The 21,727-nt window shown below is 43.2% G+C and overlaps 1 protein-coding gene across 1 annotated transcript in view; it reads right to left on the bottom strand.

Annotated features, from left to right (window-relative positions):
* Positions 1-21,727, bottom strand: part of ptprfa (protein tyrosine phosphatase receptor type Fa) — a 139,106-nt gene that overhangs the window by 82,548 nt on the left and 34,831 nt on the right. The window lies entirely within an intron of this gene.

Below are 21,727 nucleotides of genomic sequence, written 5' to 3'. Positions count from 1 at the left end.
TGTGGTTACCTTTTAAGGTGGAAAGCCAGGTTGTCTTTGATACAGGAGGGAGATGACTGTATTGTGCAGGTATTGTGCATTTTATGACTAAAGCATGAAACTTGCAGCATTTCATCAAATTTGATTTCAGACGTGGAACCACTTTCTGTCAGTGCAAACTGTAGCTTACAAGTCTTTGAAAAGTAAATAAAGTGCAGTATTACAATTAACAATGTAGAGTTAAAAAGTGCACCCAGTGGCCTGTTCTGAACAGATTCTTTGACAGCTTTTTTTTTTTAGCTTGACACTGAACATAATGAGGTAGCCAGTCTAGCCACCAGGTACCGTACTTTCTGGACTACAAGCCACTACATTTTTCCCCCGCCCCGGTGTTCCAGCTCTCGTCACCTCACACAAACGCACTCCGTAACCCGTAATCTTTTGTTTATGACGGTTAAGACTACACCAACACACACACGACGTAACATCGTATATGTCATGTAACGTTATCCGTTCGCTCCATTTATTGATTTTTCGCTGGCTTCGTTGTCAACAAATGCACATGGGCGAGAGGAGAGTAACCAAAACAGCGGAAAAGCAAGTGGACTTGCACAGTTCCCTACTGTCTTTCTGTGTAAATGTCTCATGTTACAACATGAAAACCTGCGGCTTATACTCACGTGTGGCCTATAGTATGTATTTTCTTTTAAAATTTAGCTGGTGCGGCTCATACTCAGGTGCGCTCTATAGTCCGGAAAGTACGGTAAGTAAACATAGTACCATGGCTTCTCCAAAACAGCCATAATTCAGGTCACTAAGAACAACATCTAAACATTTAACTTAAAATGTACCCGTCTTAGCCGAGTAGTATGTGAAGTAGCCAGTCTAGCCACCAGGAAAGTAAAAATAAACCATGGCAGCCAATGTTCCCACAGCCCTATGTTCCCACTGGCTCAAAATTAGGCCCTATGTTCCCACTGGACTCCCTCTACCTATCTGGACTCTATCAATCTGGCCTGTCTAGCCTCTACCGGGTCTTTTTACTAAACTTGACCAACTCTTTTCTTCATTACCTAAACCCAACCAATGGTGGGACCAAAGGGCTGTGGGAACATAGGGCCTAATTTTCAGTGACAACAAAAGTTAGAAATGTGGGAACATACGAATGATCCCCAACATTTAAGCCAACTTAAAATTGTACCTGTCTTAGCAGAGTAGCTTAAGGCCTGTAGGCCCTGACCTACAAGTGAACACTAAACAGAAAGTCTCCTCTCCACATAACTGCAGACCAAAGCGATCTACATTCTTTTCAGGTTTTTGTTAAGGAATAGAATATGATCGACTCTGGTAGAAGTGCATTTCTCTGAGCAGTGATGATATCTTCGGCGGTGGAGAAGATCCTCTCCGAGGAGACTCTAGTGCCAGGGACGCAGAGGTACCTTTTAGCAAGGTGTGACAAGAGTGGATACTCATACTGGTGCTCCTTCCATCCTAAACTTCCTGTCTTTTGTTCTCAGTCAGGGAAGGAAGACTTTTGAATCTTGGATCCATCGCTGGACATACATGGAGACCTGTCATATTTGACACATTGTTAGTGACCATTACCGGATCCTTTTCTGTGATTCCCCACTCAGCGAGGGCCTTTCTCAGATATTCTGCCAGATTGTGTCTGGTGTAGATCTCGGGCATGTCCCTGGTTTGTAAGACATACCTAACAAGTGGGCCGTGATGTTGACGTATGCTTCAGTTGTTTGCGAGGTCCACCCGTCGTACATCAGAGCAACTCTCTCCACGCTGGCCAGGGAGGCTTTGGCGTGTGCCTTTGTCAGAGCGTACAGCCTGGGCACGCAAACCTTGGTGAAGTTTTTGTGGGTTGGAATAGGATAGCAGGGCTGCATCGCGTTCATCCACCACCGAGTAAAGTCTCAAATCCTGGCAAAAAAAGTAGGCAATGGACTCTGTAATCTTCTGCGACCTTGGTGAAGTAGATGGGAACTTGTGGGAACAACCGCCATTGCTGTCCAGCATGGTTTGTTTTGGGTCACGCAGCTTCTTGCGTTCCTCAGTTAGCATTACCTTGTCCAGGTTGGTGATGTTTTAGGTGGGCTCGTAGGTTGGTGGTATTTCCTGAGTATTTGTGTGACACAGCTTGCAAACGGCCAGACTTTTATCTAAATCGTCGCTTTCCCTCTTCTTCTTAAACCCGAAATGCTCCCACACATCTGCTTTTAAACATGAAGGTGCTCGCTCTGACTGCGTGAACAAGAAGAGGAAGACATCTGCGTTTGTGTAAAGAGAATATCTAGACTGGTAACTTGCTACAGCGACACTAGCGGCTGGCTGACCTAATAGCTTTTCCTGCAAAGCAATGCAGCGAGCAGAGTGCCAGGTGGAACACGGGGGATTTGAATGGGACTTGATGTATCGACACTCGCGCCTAAAAAATCGATACTTTCTTGGGGAAACAAAATATCGATGTATCCAGGATTGATAAAATTGCTCAGCCTTAGAATGGGGGTGCACTGCTACGGCGTGCGCAATGACGACAATCGGAGCAGAGACAGATTATGTGGAAATCGGAGAGTGACGCGCAAACAGCCACTCATCTAACAGACAGTCCCCACGTGTGCTCTCTGCCTGGCTCATTGAAACAGCCTATCATATCACTAGATGCAACAAGTGACAGGCAAACAACAAATTATTTAACAGCTGTGTAGTTTGGTTGCAGCACCATCACCATGTGTGTTTGTTTACAACAGAACAGTGGGTAGTGAGAACACATGTGCGTCTGAAGCAGCAGTGGGTTTTCATTATTGGCAGAAAAACTGATATTGATATGGACAGATGTTACTTTTTTATTTATGTCAATATCGGGCCGATATTATTGGTCAGCCAATATCATTGGACATCCCTAGTTGTAAAATAAACAAAATATTCATTTCAACTATCTCTTTCAAGTTTCTTGGGTAAAGGTTTTGGGGAGACACTATTCATGGGTTGCAGTGACGTCACGTCGAAGGGACCGCCGCCATATTTGTGTCCGATTTGACAGGTCTCCTCATATGACAGCATGCAAACCGCAGGATGGAAATGACAGTTTCTTGACAAAATGACAGGGTTTCATACATCCTGTCTGGGTTTATATCTCTATAACAACAGACAAACTCTATATTATCCCACTTATTACACAGTTTATGAATTAATTAATTAATTTGAGACGTAATGTTGATCAAAGTTCTTAGTCCGGTCACTTCTCCGCTGTTTGCTCCTCACCCTCCTCCCGGTCGACTCGTGTGTAGTTGTTTTCAACGAGCTTTTGATAATCAATCAGTAGATTGATGAATTATCATGTAAATGATACGATATGCGCATTTATGTAGTCCTGTCTGTCATAAGAGACTACGGGTACGGGACACGTTTGTGTCACGGACTCGCGGTGGCACAGACACAGCTGGTCACAGCTGTGACACTGCGCTGGCCCGTCTGCTCTGTCCGCTCTGATCGCAGGTTTGGTTTCCAGCAGCGGTGAGGGAGGCAGAGAGCCTCCACTCTCCCTGTAACAAGCTACAAGTCATTTTTCTAACATCACAATTAGTCTGAAGCTGGTAAAAATGTAACACAAGGTAAAAATCCTTGATAGTTCTTCTGCCCTGCTCCGCTGATCAGAGCGGCGTCCCTAGCAACGGCCCGTTTTACTTAGCAAAGGTCTGTTATACAGAAATAAAAGACTGAATGCAGAATCAGCGAGTAATTAATAAGAAAGTAATCAAAATGCAGAATTCAATGTATCCATGTTATTAAAAAACAAGTGAATCCCCTCTTTTTGTGAGACTTGTCACAGCCCATGCTGCCACTGATAGACTGCCTGCAGTCAACTATTTATTCCGCCTATAACTTTACGTCTTTTGGGATGGAATAAAACTGCAGTCCGGGGTTTCTTTGGCGACTGCTATCACAGTCAACAGCACAATATAATCCTGGCATCTTTCAAATAACGTCAATTTTCGGTCTCTTGCTGATTTCCTCCTACTACTCCACTTGTTCTGGTAACGTGATATGCTGGGATCTGTGCCCAGATTGCCCTGATTCGGATACAAATATGGCGGCGCAGAAACACAGTGACGTCATGTGAATCTAATGAATAGGTGAATAGGGTAAAAAATGTAATGACAGATACGACGACCGAAAGTGCCGCACGCTTGATTTGTACTTTACCCACACTTACGGTAAGACTGCACCCGAGCGGTATTTGGCTCGATTTGGCCAAGTATAAAATCCCACAATGCACCAGCTGCGGGAGCCAATCGGAAGTCACACAAAATGCCACCGAACAAATTCCAATTTAAGAAAGATGTTTTATAACTGTAACTCAATATCATAGTCCTGTTCATGGTGGCACCTGTCAAATCTCTATTAATGTGTCTTTATTTATCTGAAATAGGGACAACGGACCAAACGTTCCAATTCATCACTTTAAGAAATGAAAACGACAAACTATTCACAGGGGCAAAAAGACTGTAGCTGATGGCTACAGGTGAGTCGTAGGCTACTTTCTTTTCATTGATTGATGCCCTGAAGGCGTTCTCAAAGCCCTGAGTAAAAATAAATACATAAATAAAAATTAAAATAAATGAAGGAATTTATTTATTTCGGTATATCAAGCTTATATAACTGAAAGGGTGTAGGTTGAAGCCAAAGCTTATATACCCCTACCCCTTTTACCTTAAAAAATAAAAATAAATAGAAATAAAAATAAAGAAGAGAAATGTTTCCAACCTGCCATTTTTTGTTGTTTGTTGAATTCCTAACTATTTTTCTTGTATTTGTCTGGTACCTCGTGAAAATGATCACTTTGCACTTTAAAAATTTTTTTTTTTACTGGACTGTGGTTAGACAATGTTTTAGCTCCACACTGAGGTCTATTCCACAAGATTTCATTGTTGTCTTTTAACTAACTTTTAATTGAACCTTTTACTTTTGTTATAGCCCTCAACAATTTTAAACACCAAGTTGTTGGCTATATCACACCTCATATCTTGATATACATGGATGTTAATAATCATTTTTACTATTTCTTGATAGGCATGTGTTAAAGTTAATGGAATTGGAGGATCTTGTCACAGCTGACCAGGCCAAAAGAAAATGGGAGAACCTCAAGTATAAATATAAGGTATAACTTCAATATCACTATGTCAATTTCAGTCCTGATGTTGCCTTTTGTTTTTAACTGATATTGATTTTATCTTTTATTATTTTATTGTGCTTTTATGGCGATATGGATCCCCTTGGGTCTGAAATAAAGAAATGAATGAAAATGGATGATTTGTGTGAAATCCCACTCAGGAGCTGAAACAGAAAAGAAAACGGGCAGGGGCAGATGCAGGAGAGGAGATGGCAGCTACATGGATCTTTTATGCAGCCATGGATGAGGCCATAGGTACAAGAGCATCAATCCCCCCTATTAACCTCTTTGCGTCTGGTGGGCCCGAGGGGGCTGTCTGTCACAGACCAATCTGTTCTTCAGCCTGAACCCTCTACCAGCAGCTCATTGACCCCCAGCCCTCAACTAGCAGATCTGTCTGTCTCGTCTCCCGTCATTTTTATGTTTTTTTTGTTGTTTTAAGTTTCTTCCCTCTGGTAGACGTTATAAAGTACCAAGGGCAAATCGTAATATTTTTAAAAATTCCTTTATTCCTAATGCAATTGGGGCACTGAACACCATGCCCCGTTGATGCGATGATGTGTTGTAATGTAACTGCCACTGCTGTCCTGCTTTTTGCCATGAAGATGTCTGTGTGTAAGTGTTGTTGTTGTTTTTGTTGTTGTCCTGCTTGTTGTTGTTGTTATTGTCCTGCCTGTTGTTTTTTATGAGACCAAAAACAAATTTCCACATCGTGGACAAATAAAACTAACTAACTAACTAACTAACTAACTAACTAACTAACTAACTAACTAACTAACTATCCACCGCTGAGCCCTCCACCCCTGTCCTACCCAGGGAGCACAAAGGCCTGGAAGAGTTCACACTAAACGCAAAAGAAAGAGGAACAAGATATACTAGAGTTTTTGGCGCAAAGGGCCACAGAGCAGCGGGAGAGAGATGAAATCGACCAAAGAAATGCAGAGCAAATGGACGAGCTGCTTGACATGTTCGGCAAGGCCATTGACAAAATGTAGGCCATATTGCTGTGATTTATTTTTGTTCATTGAAAAGTAAATAAAACATCTCATGGCAGTGTATAAATAAAAGTGTCTTGGAAAAATAAAGAAATCATCTTCCTTGCTGTTGCGTTCCGCCCTGCCCCTCCCCGTGTGTCTCTCTCTCTCCCTTTCACTTTCTCCCTCTCAGGCGGTGCTCCTGGGATTGGCGACAGGTGTGCAGGGGACACAGCTGCAACCCATCATCTCATCACTCCACCGGCCCAAAAACCCTGGTTTCCTCATCCATCGCTGCCAGAACTTTACAGTCTTATCTGTATCAGTCCTCTCTCCTTCTCCGTAGTAATTTGCCACACTTGCCATGCAGACATACTCATTCTGTTTTTCAAATTAATCAATTCATGTTCAAATACCACACTCCAGCATACTCAAACATTGAAAACATGTGAAAATAGGTGACAGTGAACAGAGGTTTTAAATGCTGTAGTGGAAATAAGTCATGCTCCCTCAGCTGAGCAGGTGGTGTTACTGGAGCAGACACTTGGGCACTAATCCTGTCTCTTATTACTGCTCTACTCCTCTTGTGTGTCTCTGAATTTAGGTTGGACAGGAGCCTCTTCACCCTCATCTCCAGAATGTCACCATTGTTTATGCAGATGTTATGAAGAAAAGCACAGGCCATCACAACATCTGTGCAGAAGGACAACTGTGCGGGCTTTTGACAGCGTGGACCTCCACCTTGCCTTCATGACCCCAAAGGCTCGCTCTATTACTGAGCGTGCCCTTGTATGGCATTTATTACAGCGCTGTTGCATAATTCCTTGTGGTGTCCGGTAGGGAGTGATAATTGTGATGAATGTCTCCAGGAAAGGGTAGCCTCCATCCCCCAACAGAAAGTACCCTTGAGGTGGATACTCAGCATTTAAGTACAGTGGACTGTTCTTTAAAACCCGTGTGTCATGTACTGATCCAGGATAGCCCACAAAGATGTTCAGAAATAGCCCTGTTGGATCACATACTGCCTGCATTTGTATTGAGTGGAAGTGCTTGTAATTGAAATAAGTCATCTCTGTGTCTCCCTCTTGCTGTTATATGGCCCAGTGTTTTTTTAAAAGTATGGTGTCGGGCCAAGCGGGCAATGCCCTCACCAATGTTATCTTGCTCATGTCTGTGGGGGTAATGGGTGACCCTGCCCTGTCTTATGAATTGCTTGATCACATGAGCAATCTTGTGTGCATGCCGGCAGACAGTAAATTTTGGCACATCAAATACCTTGGCAACAACTCTGTAGGACAGCGCATGTACAAGCTGTTACGACCCGGCTCAAATGGCCGCAACAAAAGGTGGGAGACATGGGTGGATGTTGAACAAAAAGAACCAATTTATAAATCAAATCAAAGCCCAAATCAAACTTCAATAAGTGGTGAGGTGTGGGTTGTCAGCGGAGTCAGTAGTGTGGGTGCAGGTGATGGCTGTGTGAGAACGTGATGAGGTGCAAGTGTGTGTGAGATGCAAAAACGAAAGGAACAATAAGGTCGGGGAGTGGAGGCCCGGCTGCTCCCGCAGCGCGGCTCAAGTGGAGAGGGAGAAGACCGGAGGGTAAGGCGGGGCTTTTAAAGCGGAAAGACATCGGGCCCGGGTGCCTCGTTAGGAGGAAGTCGCCGCCCACTACCACAGCCAGCTACAGAGGACAACAGGAGAAAGACAAGAGAAAGACAGCACAAGCAGGCCAGTGGAATGCCACAGGCAGACCAGGGCCGTCACACAAGCCAATAAGTAAACATTATAATTTCAATAGTGTGTCTCCAACCATGGTCATTTTCTCTGTGGAGAATCTGTGGATGTTCTGGTGAGGCGGAAATCTGGTTGTATGTCCTTGGTTGGGTCGAAGAACAGCTGCAGAATTGGCACAGTGGTATTGAGGACAGCATATTGCTGTATGGTGAGCTATACACAAGGTAATGGGGAAGAGGAGATTAATTACTAACATAGTTATACTTTGCTGTCATGTGTAGACAAAACTTAGACATTAAATGAGTGGGTATTTTTCACTGTTATTATTGCCATGAGACTAATGCGTTCAGTAATAATGCATTGTATTAGCCATATTTGAACAAAGAACAAAAACTGGTTCCTATCTACTGTAGACTATTTTTGTACTAAAATAACTGATATATAACGTTTTATCCCATGTCTTAATTCCATCAGGATTATGAGTCCTCAATGTTTTAATGTCATTATTTTTTCTTTATGATTTTTCTCTTACTTTCACATTGATATGAAATAAATTTGACCTTATTGCTCATTATGTTTATTCAAACCTGTTGCTGTGCACTGTTATTTCTGTCACAATGCAGTTCTTTCCCGTGAGCAGATTATATTGACTGAAAATATGTAGGCATAAACTCCTGATTCACTTATTGTGCCAGCTCCAAATGTTGCGCATGCAGAGTGGTTCAGCTCTGTTGACAGGATGCCAACCTTCACACGCCATTTTATCCTCACTCTGACAGTCTAATGTTCAATAAAGTTTACAAACATTGTATTTTTCGATTGGAGAGCTGTTTGCACTCCAGCGTGCGCATCGGCACTCAGAAGTAAGGCTGCACTTTGTGTAAAACTTGACCCGACACATCTGATTCTACCGTTTCATACATTATTTTATTAACTATCACTGATTTATAAGGACTCTAAATGGGAAACAATTTCAGTTGTTTTCAAGAGACAGCTGTTGTAATGATTATGTATTTCTGATATGTAGCCTCTGTGTATGTGTTCAGCGCACATCGTATGATGATAACATGACATCACGGTGGCCAGCGTGGGAAATTCGCTCTCTTCGCCTCTGCCTCCACTGTGACATCATCATTTGATGGGTCTTCTAAACGATCTGGCCAAGCAGAGTGCCCAAAGTTGCCAGCACAAGCAGCTGCATTTTCGTTACACACAAATCCAGTGTGCAATGTAGGCTAAAGGTTGTTACTGTAAGTGTGTCCTATTCGGTGTTGAGTGCTGAACATAGTGACAAAATCTGACGGCTCAAGCTTGTGTGGTTTTCGAGGAAATCGCTGTGTATCAATCGTCCCGTGTATCAATCGACCCGGCTCTCCCCTACTCCCGCGCACTTGGCCACTTAACACGTACTTGCACACTATAGGCAAACGTATGTTCCACGCGAGAAAACGTCACCAAAAAAACTGCACCTTTGAAGCCATTATGCACATCTTCAAAACCGAACACTCTTACTCTTAGTTGCGAGCCCATCTTTTTCTTTACATTAGATTTTTGGTTCGGGCCCATTTTACCCCCCAAAGACGCATTTTGTCATGGACAATATTAAATTCCTGTCCTACAGATTTTCAAAGATGACAGCTTCAATGAACAAAGGACACAGCCTGTCTGGTTGCATCTCTACACATGACTGACTGACAGAGTGATTTTCTCCCACACAATTCCAACTTTAGACAACGATCTTTTTACTGTGCTGCAGGATAAGAGTATTTATTTTGTATCGGCACTGGACAAAAACCTTCTTAGAGAAAGCGGAAAAGCGTTCATCCCTGTCCAGAGGTTATTAGTACACAGTTTCCTCCTGACAGTTCACAAACAACATCCCTGGTGTCACAAATTCACTTTCTCTTTTTTCCATTTCTCTAAGAATTTATAACTGTAATAAACGTGATCTGTGGCCATGAAAGTGCTTACATCCCTGCTGCTAGCATGGTTAACTGTTGCATCACTGGCCATAACTCAGACATTCTCTCTTACTTAAGTCATAGGTCCATTTACCACTGATCATGTCTGCTGTTGCAGCAGGCCTCCGGAGGCCACAGACCAATCCCCTTATAAATAAGCAGAACTGCTGTGTCCTCCAGCTGAAACCCTTAGCCACCTGCTGAGCACTAGGATAACTGAGCCCCGTGTTTGCACTGACTGTTAGCACATGCTGAGAATCTAATTGCTAAGAAAAAGAGGGAATATCCGCACACTGGATTAAAGCTACCATTTATTGGATACTTGCTTGCAACGTTTCGACCAGATGTGGTCTTCCTCAGGCAACTAGAGAAATGGCATGACAAGTGGCAGGCATATACATATATAGGCTGAAGGCCTGATGACACCACACCTCTGTCAGTAGTTGGATGGGCTTCAGGTGGGCCAATTAGGCCACTTAGTGTGCCCAGAGGTCAAAAAGTACAATAAATGTTACACAAACACACAATACACAATATACACAGACACAAAGGTCAAGTGTTTAAAAGATGTACACAAAAACATGAGATTATAGTTGATAAACAACAATAAAACAAATGCATAAAGTCTAAAGAACACCATTATGGAGATTTTTAGACACCAAATACCAGTTCATAAAAGAGGCCTAATGTCTAAGTCCTCATTAAGGCCATTGGGTGACACGGTTTTGAGGGAGTAGATCCATTAGGTCTCCCTTTGAAGGAGTTTTCTTTCAATGTCACCACCTCTACGCTGTTTCTGGATCCTCTCCATTCCTAGGTAACGCAGTGCACTGACACTGTGGCCTGCCTGCTTAAAATGGGCTGCCACAGGACTGCGCTCGTCACCTGATCTGATCTTGCTTCTGTGTTCACTGATCCTGGTACGTAATTCCCTGGATGTTTTTCCGATGTAAGCAAGGCCAAATGGACACCGTATCATATAAATCACATATGTGGTACTGTATGTGATGGCCCCCTGAATAAAGATGTTGCGACCAGTATGCAGATGGGTGAAGGTTTTGCATCTCTGCGTGTAAACGCATTGGGTGCAGCCCCCACATTTGTAATTGCCATCGGGTAGGTTAAGGGGGTTAGGTGTATTATGGGGGTTGATGTCAGATCTGACCAGGCTGACTCTGATGTTATTGGGGCGTTTAAACACCCATTTTGGTGGCTCAGTGAACACATTTTTTAGTTTGGGGTCTGAATTTCCAACACAATTTACGTCTCCCTGAACTGAGCACCAAGGGGGGAATATCTGACACAGCACATGGTAGAGTTATGAGTGGGTACCTTTTTCCTAGGCTGGATTATATTGTGTATTGTGTTTGTGTAACATTTATTGTACTTTTTGACCTCTGGGCACACTAAGTGGCCTATAATTGGCCCATATATATATATATATGCCTGCCACTTGTCATGTCATTTCTCTAGTTGCCTGAGGAAGACCACATCTGGTCGAAACGTTGCAAGCAAGTATCCAATAAATTTGGGAGCTTTAATCCAGTGTGCGGATATTCCCTCTTTTTCTTTTCAATAATCCTGACTGTCCGGCACCTGGCCTAAAATAGGCATTGGATGTGCGCACAACCACCCTGTATTTCGGAGAATCTAATTGCTGACATGAGAGATGATGAAGAAAGCGTGTTTCACATAATAGCAGGAGCTGCAGAGTTTTTCTCTGCTTAAGTGCATAGTAGCTGGAGTTCTCAACGGGCCTGAAAATTAATACCCAACCTAACCCAGCCCAGCCCGCGGGTGTTGAAGCCCAGACCCAAAACAGCCCGACTCACTAGCATTGATTCTCGGCCCAAACCCAACCAAAGAATAACAATTAAAAGGACTTTTTTTCGTCCAAAAAGACACACCAAAAAACATCAATACCTCCATACTGCTCGTCTGTAATGTCCCTCTTGTATTGAAGCCCCAACATGAGAAATTGTTCCGAAAAAAAATTAAATAAATCTATATTTTAAAGGGATAGTTCAACATTTTGGCAAATTGGCCCATTGCCATAATCGCTATAGTCATAGCAGTAGGTTCATTACTTTTAATTGTCGGTGTAAGCTATTTTTAGAACGGTGGAGCGGAGCGGCAGGCTGTTCAGGGCTACGCTATGGAGGCTAAAGGAATTTCTTGGTTTCCCTCATCAAACTCATCAAATACACAACCCAACAACTCAAAAACGCTGTCGTAGACAAGTTGTGAGCTGCACAATCACCACGCTATGAGATAATAACGGAACGTTACGAGACGGAGCCGTTTTAGAGGGAAATTCATGCAAAACCGCTGATGCGCGTTGTGTTCAGGGACAGTTTTTCAGCAAGCAGACTCTGTATTTACCCTGTATTTACCTCAAACGGCTCCGTTTCGTAACGTTCCATTATTATCTCATAGCGTGGTGAATGTGCAGCTCACAACTTGTCCACGAAAGGGTTTTGGAGTTTTGGGATTTTGTATTTGATGAGTTTGATGAGGGAAACCAAGAAATTCCTTTAGCCTCCATAGTGTAGCTCTGAGCAGCCTGCCGCTCCGCCGTTCTAAAAATAGTTTGCACCGACAAATAAAGTTAACGAACCTACTGCTATGACTATAGCGATTATGGCAATGGGCCAATTTGCCAAAATGTTGAACTATCCCTTTAAGCTTGTTTGTAGCGGAAGCTCCCAATGTTGCGCTGCCGGAATCTTGCGCGATTTGCGGACCCGTGAACTGGGTGTCATGCAAATCGGGCGAGATTTGCACAGACACAGGCAAAGCAGTGAACTGAGACACTGGGAGCTTCCGCTTAAAACATAGACTTATTTAATTTTTTTCAGAACAATTTCTCTGTTGGGGCTTCAATACAAGAGGGACATTACAGACGAGCGCTATGGAGGTATTTGGATGTTTTTTGGTGTGTCTTTTTGGATGAAGAAAAGTGAGCCCCGTTTGCTACCATCATATGGAAGTGCAGTGCTGCGCCGAGCCCCTCTGTAACTCCGAGAAGGCACGGAGGACTCTGAAACTTCTCCCAACCCTTAGTCGACATGAGGGTGAGTAGATAATGAGTGAAATTTCAATTTTGAGTGAGCTATCCCTTTAAAAACAATAAGAGGTACCTCTTATTATTTTTAAGTGTATGAATAGTACGTCTTATTGTCAAGGTTAAAATAGAAGAAATATGTTCATATACTTTTCGTCAAAACTGTGGCAGTAGCATTTTGAATACGCTGTAGTTTATATAAAGCCTGCTTTGTCAGTCCAGCAAAAAGTGCATTGCATTAGTCAAGTCGGCTAGAGATAAAAGCAGGAACTAGCTTTTGAGAGTCTAAACATTTTAAAGGCACCTTATTTTTGAGTCGGTAAAACAGTTGTCCTGTTGATATCTGCTATATGTCTCTGAAAATTAAGATCTGCATCTAAAAGAACACCCAGGTTTTTGGCATGCTCACAGGGTTTGACAGACAGGAGAGTTAAAAACGAGAGGACACAGAGCCTCAGGGATATGGGACCTACTAAAAGAAACTCATTTGATTTAAAAAAGTTTATTTCCATCCAATTTTTTTTATGTCAGATATGCACTGAATGAAGTCATGAGGTGGACTAATGTGATCGGCAGTGACAGCAATGTGTAGTTGAAATATTATATTGCTGTATGATGGACCAAATATAAATTAAAAAGCAAGGGACCAAGGATTGTGCCTTGTGGAACTCCATATTTAATGTCAACATTGTCTGACTTTTAGTGGCCAATCGCAACAGAGAAAGATCTACCACTTAAATATAGGGCTGCAACGATCGATTACGTCGACAAAATTTGTCGACGCAAAATTTATGTGTTTGGTCGAGCATACCGGGACATGTCACGGACATGCTCGTCATCTGCTGGTTCGACGGCTGACTGAGAGGAATGCACCGTGTCATCCGTTAACGGTTGCTGCTCTGTGACACAAACAGTGATGGCTGGTATAAATGGGCCAGCAGGGCTAAAGCCTGGTTTATGCTTCTGCGTCGCAGGGACGGTGTAGCTACGGCGTCGACGCAGACCCCTACGCCGTAGCCTGATGTGCACCTCCAAAAAATCGTGACGCTTCGCACCGCGAACCGCAAGGACTGTGATTGGTCCGCTCAGAACGTCAGTTCAGCCTCAACTGGACAGACCACCTCCACAAACGTATTCTTCATCGCCTGCGCTTCAACATTTGCAATAAAAGCTTTTGTTTTTCAGTTTCCATTATTTCTGTGACCGGAAGCAACGCGTTCCCTCGACGCAGAACTTCGAATGCTCAACGACGGCATTGGGTCTATGCCGTAGGTACGCCGTCGATTAGATGCGGAAGCATAAACTAGGCTTACGCCCTCCCTGTATTATACAATAAAGATGATAAAGTTATTCTATAAATAACATACAAAAGACTGTTAGCAATTTTAAATAAAATATCATAAATATGGAACTACAGTATATAGGCTTTGTGCTGACAATAGAAAGCTTCTAGTACATCACAATTATTATAATTAAATGACTTTCTGTAAAATAACAGGATGTTGTTTACTGCAGTAACGCGCATGCGCAAATACAACAACCAACCCACCCAGTGAGTGAGTCAGTGCGGCGACCGAGGTGGTCCACGTTGTCCTAGCCACTGCAGAGTCTGCAGATACTGCATTTTTGGTGCATGTATTACTGTACATGAATTTTTGTATTTCATATGATCAAACAAAAATTTCACAATTTGTTTCATTTTATGCTGCTCACTCAGGATGCGGGCGAGGCCGCTCGCTCAGACACACTAACTTAGCAGTAAGGTTAGCATGCTAGCTTGTAACGTTTTCATGCCGCAGCCTTTACAAAACTTTCTGCCAGACTGGAGTTTTGTTCGTTGCAGTTTGTAAACAAAAACATTCCATTCCATTTGTCTGGGAGTGGTGAAAAGACTGCTTACATATCTACTGCGTGGACCTGACAATTGCAGACTGGCACCCCAACTGAGGGAAGAAATCTCCAATCGCATGAAAATGCTGCATAGTGCCATGCCAACAGAGTTTGCAAGGCAACCCCGGTCATTACACGAAATGGATCGCTGGAAAGCAACGGAGTTCCGCTAGTTCCTGTTGTACACAAGGCCAGTAGTTCTCTGGGACATAATTTCGGATGCTTTTTATGAACATTTTTTGTCATTGACTGTGGGCATGTCAATCCTTCTAGTCGAGTGTGGTGCTCAAAAGAGAGAGGCATATCTTGATTATGCTGCCAACCTGCTGAAGCACTTTGTGGATCTTAGGCATATCAGTTCTGACCAATCAGCGGTGGGTTGACGCCGGGTAAATGATTGACATGTGTCCTTTCACACCCCGTTAATGTGAGCTTCTTTTAAAACAAGGTAGGCCCCAGCTTATACACTGTCTGACTGACAGCAACCATCCTGTCTGGCCTCTGTGATGGCATTTGACACTCTGACCAATGAAATTACAGACTCCTTTCAGAGGACCATTCCTGAGAAGACTGTGACTTACAGTGCTACTTACAACCCATGGCTCTCCAAGGGCATATTAAAACCGATTAAACACAAAAATAAACTGTATAAACGCTACTAGGCTTGGGCGGTATTACGGTAATACCGTATACTGCAGGTATTTAAAAATAGCAACGGTATCAGTTTCAATACCGTCATGAAAAAATGCAATGCACTTATACAGGAGATAAGGATTAAATATTAAATAAAAGTAATTTAATGTCTGTAAATTAATTATATGTCCAGTAGCACTTATGTGTGGTTGAATTTTAAGTTAGTTTAATATGTTTTAGCCTACTTTTAAACAACCCCCCCCGCCCAGCCCCGCCCCTCTCCGCTCCCCCGTCGGACACGTTCCTCATAGTCACTCTCACTCACACACACACATCGCTCTGCACACAGTTTATTAACTTGATTAGTTTCAAAAAGTCGGTCAGGTTTTACCGTTATGCCTGTTATTTCACCAATAAACACAGTAGATGAGCGTGAGTGACTGAGCTGCGGCAGGTGGGGTGGGGGGTCCGGCGGTGCGCGACTCTGACTGTAGCGGGGACTATCATGTCTCTGCTCCGTGACACTGTGAGACTGACCGCCGGTGAGCATGTGGGACGGGTCCCGCTAATCGGTGAAAACACCAGTGATACGTCTCCAAACCAGAAACTTGGAAAAAGTCGCTCTTGACAAGAAAAAAAAAAAAAAAAGGGGACCGGACCTGCCGTGCCGTGTAAAAAAAAAAAAAAAAAAAACTGACAGCGAGTGCGTGTCATGACTTCCTGTATCTGGCCCTTCAAAATAAAAGCCCTATAGCCTTTCATATACAGTTCGGTCATATTAATTTTGACAAGACAGGGCTCCAAATGTTGTTGTTTTTTCCTGCGACCAATCGACCAATGAGATTTTGGTCTGCTAATGTTTAGCCCTAGTATTCAGTTTCTGAATGGTGAATACACAAGCCAATGTTTGGTAATGCCACTTACGTCATCATTTTTAATTAGTCACGGTAATACCGTATACCGTGGTAAAATGTGGAGGAAGTTTGACGGTATCAAAATGTGGATACCGCCCAAGCCTAAACGCTACATTAAAAACCCAAACACTACCAGCACCTGGACTCATTCCCAGTATCTCATGTTCACATGTTAAACTCCACACAGGAACGAAACACCTGGCCTCAGTCCCCAGTTCTGGTTCTGGTTCAGATTCAGGTGCTGGTTCAGGTTCTGATTTAGGTCCAGATTCTGGCTCAGGTTCAGGTAAAAGTTCTTCCAGGACTGTCTGTGGACCTGCTGGTTCTGGTTCTGAAGCTCTATTCTCGGGTTCACATGTTAAACTCCACACAGGAACGAAACACCTGGACTCAGTCCCGGTATCTCGGGTTCACATGTTAAACTCCACACAGGAACGAAACACCTGGGCCCTGTACTGCGAAGGAGGCTCAACATACCTAGGCTTTGTGCTCAAGATGCAGCTCAACAAACCCTCAAGTCCGCAATCAGAGCTAAACGGTACCGTGACGGTGGTTATCAACTTAATTAGTCAAGTCCGGTTCTCAGTTTTGTGCTCTGTGCGCGTTCACATAAAAGGGGTGTTTGACTCAGATTAACACTGGATAGAAACCGAACAGGCATTATGTAATAACATTAATTTATCCGGGGTCCGCCCGCTATTCAGACATCCCGCTATTCCGACATGTCTCTATTTAGACATCCCGCTATTACGACATCCCTCTATCTAGACATGCCGGTAGTCCGACACTTTTTGATACCGCTATTCCGACATGTCCTCTTTTTTTTTCTTTTTTTTTTTACAGCTGCGATACCCAGGCGCGTCTCTCTCTCTCTCTTTTCTTTTCAGCATGCCTATCACTGGTTTGATGAGGGAGTGATGTTCTTAATCTCAACAACTAAACTATCAAGTCACAAACAAAACTGACACACATGATAAACAAACAGAACTATGCTGCAGTTTGTTTGTCAAGTTAACCTGTCACCTTCAGCACCACGGACAGCGCTGCGGATGAGCCGCGGAGCTGCAGCTGTGAGCGTCTGGGCTCTGGGCTTAGGGCCTGGGGCCTCTTTTATCAAAACTGTAAGTAAGCAGTGTAAAACTGCTGCTACTAATTTTTTTGCTTAGGCCTACGGCGAAAAGACACCCAAAATATTTACATCTTTTTCAGATCTATCAAACTGTGCGTGCACAACTCTCCACAATTTCTCTTTGATAAATCAAACTGGATCCAAGAATGGTGCGCAGTTGCGCACGTGAACACACCTCCGCCCCGGAATGCCTAGACACAACCATATATGGTCAGCACATGCATAAAAAAAAAAAATTCAGAAGGACACGTCTGACTATAAGGTAATCAATCAATGTCGGAAAAGCGGAATGTTTGAAAAATAATGTTAATGCCGCTATTCCGACAATTAGAAGTCAATGTCGAAATAGCGGCATGTCGGAATAGCAGCATGTAACCAATTTATCCGATCTCCCTTTCATTAGTAACTCCTTCAAACATAACATCTGCTTCCAGAACATCACCATAGCCTCATCTCTGACAGCTTGGTGGAACACCCACCGTAAAGGCTCCACGGTTACACCGTCCCCCCGGCTCACCAATCTGGAACAACCCAGACCTCACAATAAACAGGAAACCACTGCACTTCACATTATGGAAAGAAAAGGGCATCACACACTTACACCATATCACCCAAGATACCAAAATAATAAACTTTCAACATCTAGTCCAGAAGTTCGGCATTGGGAACAATCAATACCTTCAATACCTCCAATTGAAATCCACTATCCTCTCAAAACTGACTAATACACCTAAAGCCAAAACACAAGATACTGTTATAAAAGACTTCCTAAATATCCCCGGACCCCATAAATTACTCTCTAGAATATACACATTCCTATATAGCACAGAAACATCAACTTCCCTGCCAGTTACTAAGTGGGAACAAGATCTCAACATCAGTCCCAATGCCGACTTCTGGACTCAGATCAGCAAGAGCACCTTCATCCATTGTAACACCCAAACCTACAACTCATCCAATTCAAGGTCATGGACAGATATCACTACACGGGTGAAAGACTACATAAAATGGGTTTCAACACATCAGATCAATGCACTCACTGCACGCAGGACACTACAGACACTTAAATGCATGCATTCTGGCACTGCACTCCTGTCCAAACAATTCTGGATTGTGTCTCACAGGGGCTGCCACATCCCCACATCACCCCTGTTATGCATCCTAGGAGACTTATCGACAATACAACTTTCCCACCACACCAAAACTACATTGTTCACTTCACAGCCCTAATCATCGCCAAGAAGACAATCCTCCTACACTAGAAAACTAGAACTCAATTAAACATCCCACAATGGAAGAACCTGTTAATTGATCACATCACATCTGAAAAAACAGTTGCTTCTCTGAACAACAACAGTAACCATTTCAATAAAACCTGGTCCATATTCGCAAACAAACTCACCTCTGCATTTGGCTGACTTCCTCACCTCATCATGTTCTGCATACACGCACATACACTCACGCATAAACGGTTTGACGTCATATTATTCTACTTCCGCGCGAAAATGGACAGATCCCGAGCCGCATATTTCACCCAGGAGGAACAGGTTATCATAATGGACAGTTACGAAGAATTCAAAAGCACCATCACAGCGAAAAGTAACACTGTTGCGGCCATCAGAGCGAGGGACGGTGCTGGCAGAAAATTGCTGACCGTGTAAATGCGTAAGTTAACAATGATTAATATTATGATAAATATTATATCAAGCCCTTAATGTTTTAATTCCTGAAAGCTCAACATTGTGCAACTTTTACATATTAACCCTCATTTAAAAAATAAATAAACTGACGCAACAACTATCTTTTTTCCATTTTTGAATGATGTCTATATTGTTTTCACATTTGACTTATCTCATAGAATGCATCTGTGTGTGTTTAATTGAAAGCGGGGCTGAGTGTGTGTAGGCTTTTTCTTTTTTTGTATTACTGTGTCGGGATGAACAAGCAAATGTAGCTACTGTCCCTGTACAATTACAAAGACCTTTTTGACAGTGAAAATAGCTCAAGCCTGTAAGATTTGTGTTTGGGCGTACACTGCCCTATAACAGGTGAAACATTAATCAGTTCATCAGTTTATTCATGGCCACATCAAAGTGAAATAATTAACTTTACTTATCATCTGTGACAAATAAATATAGGTTGGCCTAAGTAATATTTAAAATTGCATTTCATTAACATGTGGAAGCAGCAGTCGAACATGGCAGCAAGTCAGAGCGAAATACAAGAACATAATTCAAAGTGGTATGTAGTTTTGTGTCATTTTGTCAGTGTGTGGATAATATACTGTATCCCATTTTTATTTTAATATCATCACTATCTTAAGCCAACAGAAAGAAGAATGAAAAGAAGAAGACTGGAGGGGGGCAGCTCCACCAGAATTCACAGTGCCTGAGGAACTGGCCCTCTCCAACAATGAGGGTAGGCCTATAATGGAGGGCATTGAAGGGGGACTCAGGTCGGACCCGAGTGCTGGCGGCTCACAGGACAACATTTTCGTCCAGGGTATGTAAAGAGTAAAGTACTTAACATTTGCTTTTGGCATGAGCCAGAAAAATCCACTGTGTAATTTCAGTTGTAGGAGACACCATGGTGCTGCTGCCGCCGGAGCAATTTCCCTGCACCACCCCAGAGGTAACTATCACAGCAATGTGTCAGGTACTTTGCATTTGCTGTGATCAGCCCATATCATGCAGACCTCTCATTCTTCAGGTTGAAAATGATGAGGAAGATGACACAGGAAGATGATCTCCCTCTACCCACAACCTCTATGTCTCGGCTAGGGAGGGAAAGAACTGTAAGGGTTGTAGGAAAAGTTAAACAATAAATTACTAAGGGCGTATTCACACCAGGCTCGTTTGGTCCGCTTAAAACTGACTTTTCCTCTGGTGCGGACTTTTTGAGGAGGTGTGAATACAAACCAGCGGACTCTGGTGCGGATCAAACAAGTGGACCGAGACCACCTCTGCAGCTGGGACTCGGTCCACTTGTTTGATCCGCACCAGAGTCCCAAACGATCCCTGGTGCGGTTCGCGTACGGTGTGAATGCAAACCGAACCTTTCCCGAACCAAATGCAAAATCCAAGCGCCTTTTTGGATTCAACAGGTTTCCGTTGTCGTCAGAAAATGTGGAAATTATCAACAATGAGCCGTGGGTCGACATGGAGCACAGATAGACACGCTGCCTCCTTGATATTTGGTCAGTGGAAAACATTTATCAGATGCTTGAGAGGAGTCGGACGCACCCGTCGCCGTTAAGGATGCACATTTTGCTGTGCCGTCCTTTTTTTCTTTTTTTTTAGCGCACCATCCTTCAGACTAGGGGTGTCAACATCTACACGTGTAAACGTGTAGGCTACACAACAAATCATAACCGTTTAGAAAAATCAATAGCCGTTTACACGTCTTTTTTTCCCCTCCTCCTCGTTCATTTCTCACCAATATATAGGCTATAGTATTTTTAGGGGTGATAATGTTGCCTGAAAGCTTCAGATAATAATGGACTGCGTGTCAATCCCCCCTCACTCTATCTCCGCGTAGCCTGCCTGTCTCTCTCCAGCTGTCCTTTCAAAATAAAGGCCGGGGGGGAAAAAACACCGACTCCTCCGGCCTGTACTGCGAAGGAGGCTCAACATCACCAGGCTTTTTGTTCATGTTCCAGCTTAACAAAACCTCAAGCCCCGGCCCGAGTTAACACGGTAGCCTACTACGAAGCTGGTTATCAACTTGCTCCTGACGCGTGGAGCGTATTCCCTCATCTGAACATCTGCAGGCGGAGACGCTCAGAGAGAAAGTAAACAGCAGCGGATCAGCGCGATCTCTCCGTACAAACGCAGACAGGCGGCCGCCTCAAAATTTATAATGCAGAAAAAACCCTGGTCTGAGTAGGCCTACGCTGATAATTTTTATCCAATGATTGAGCGACTGTGGGACACACGTGCTTTTGTTTACAAAGTTGATCCGCTTGTGAAAAAATGCAATGTGAATACAAACCGCACCAAGTAAAAAAATATTTAGTCCGCACCAAAGCAAGTGAACTATCGGACTTTCCTGGTGTGAATACGCCCTAAGATAAAGGTGTTGTAAAATGGCTTGATTAAACATGCCAGTGTCTTTCAACCAAAACAATTAATACAGACTCCGTGCTATATACAGGAGGAACTTGGAGCTGGATAACATGAAAAAGGAGCTGGAAATAAAAAAACTGAAAATCGAAATTGAACTCTTGGAGTTTAAAAAAAAGGTATGTTTTTTTTTTTTAATGGTT

The sequence above is a fragment of the Trachurus trachurus genome (genome assembly GCF_905171665.1).
Source record: "Trachurus trachurus genome assembly, chromosome: 4".
Taxonomy (NCBI): domain Eukaryota; kingdom Metazoa; phylum Chordata; class Actinopteri; order Carangiformes; family Carangidae; genus Trachurus; species Trachurus trachurus.
Note: the sequence above shows the minus strand (reverse complement) of the source record. Positions and strands in the feature narration are given on the sequence as shown.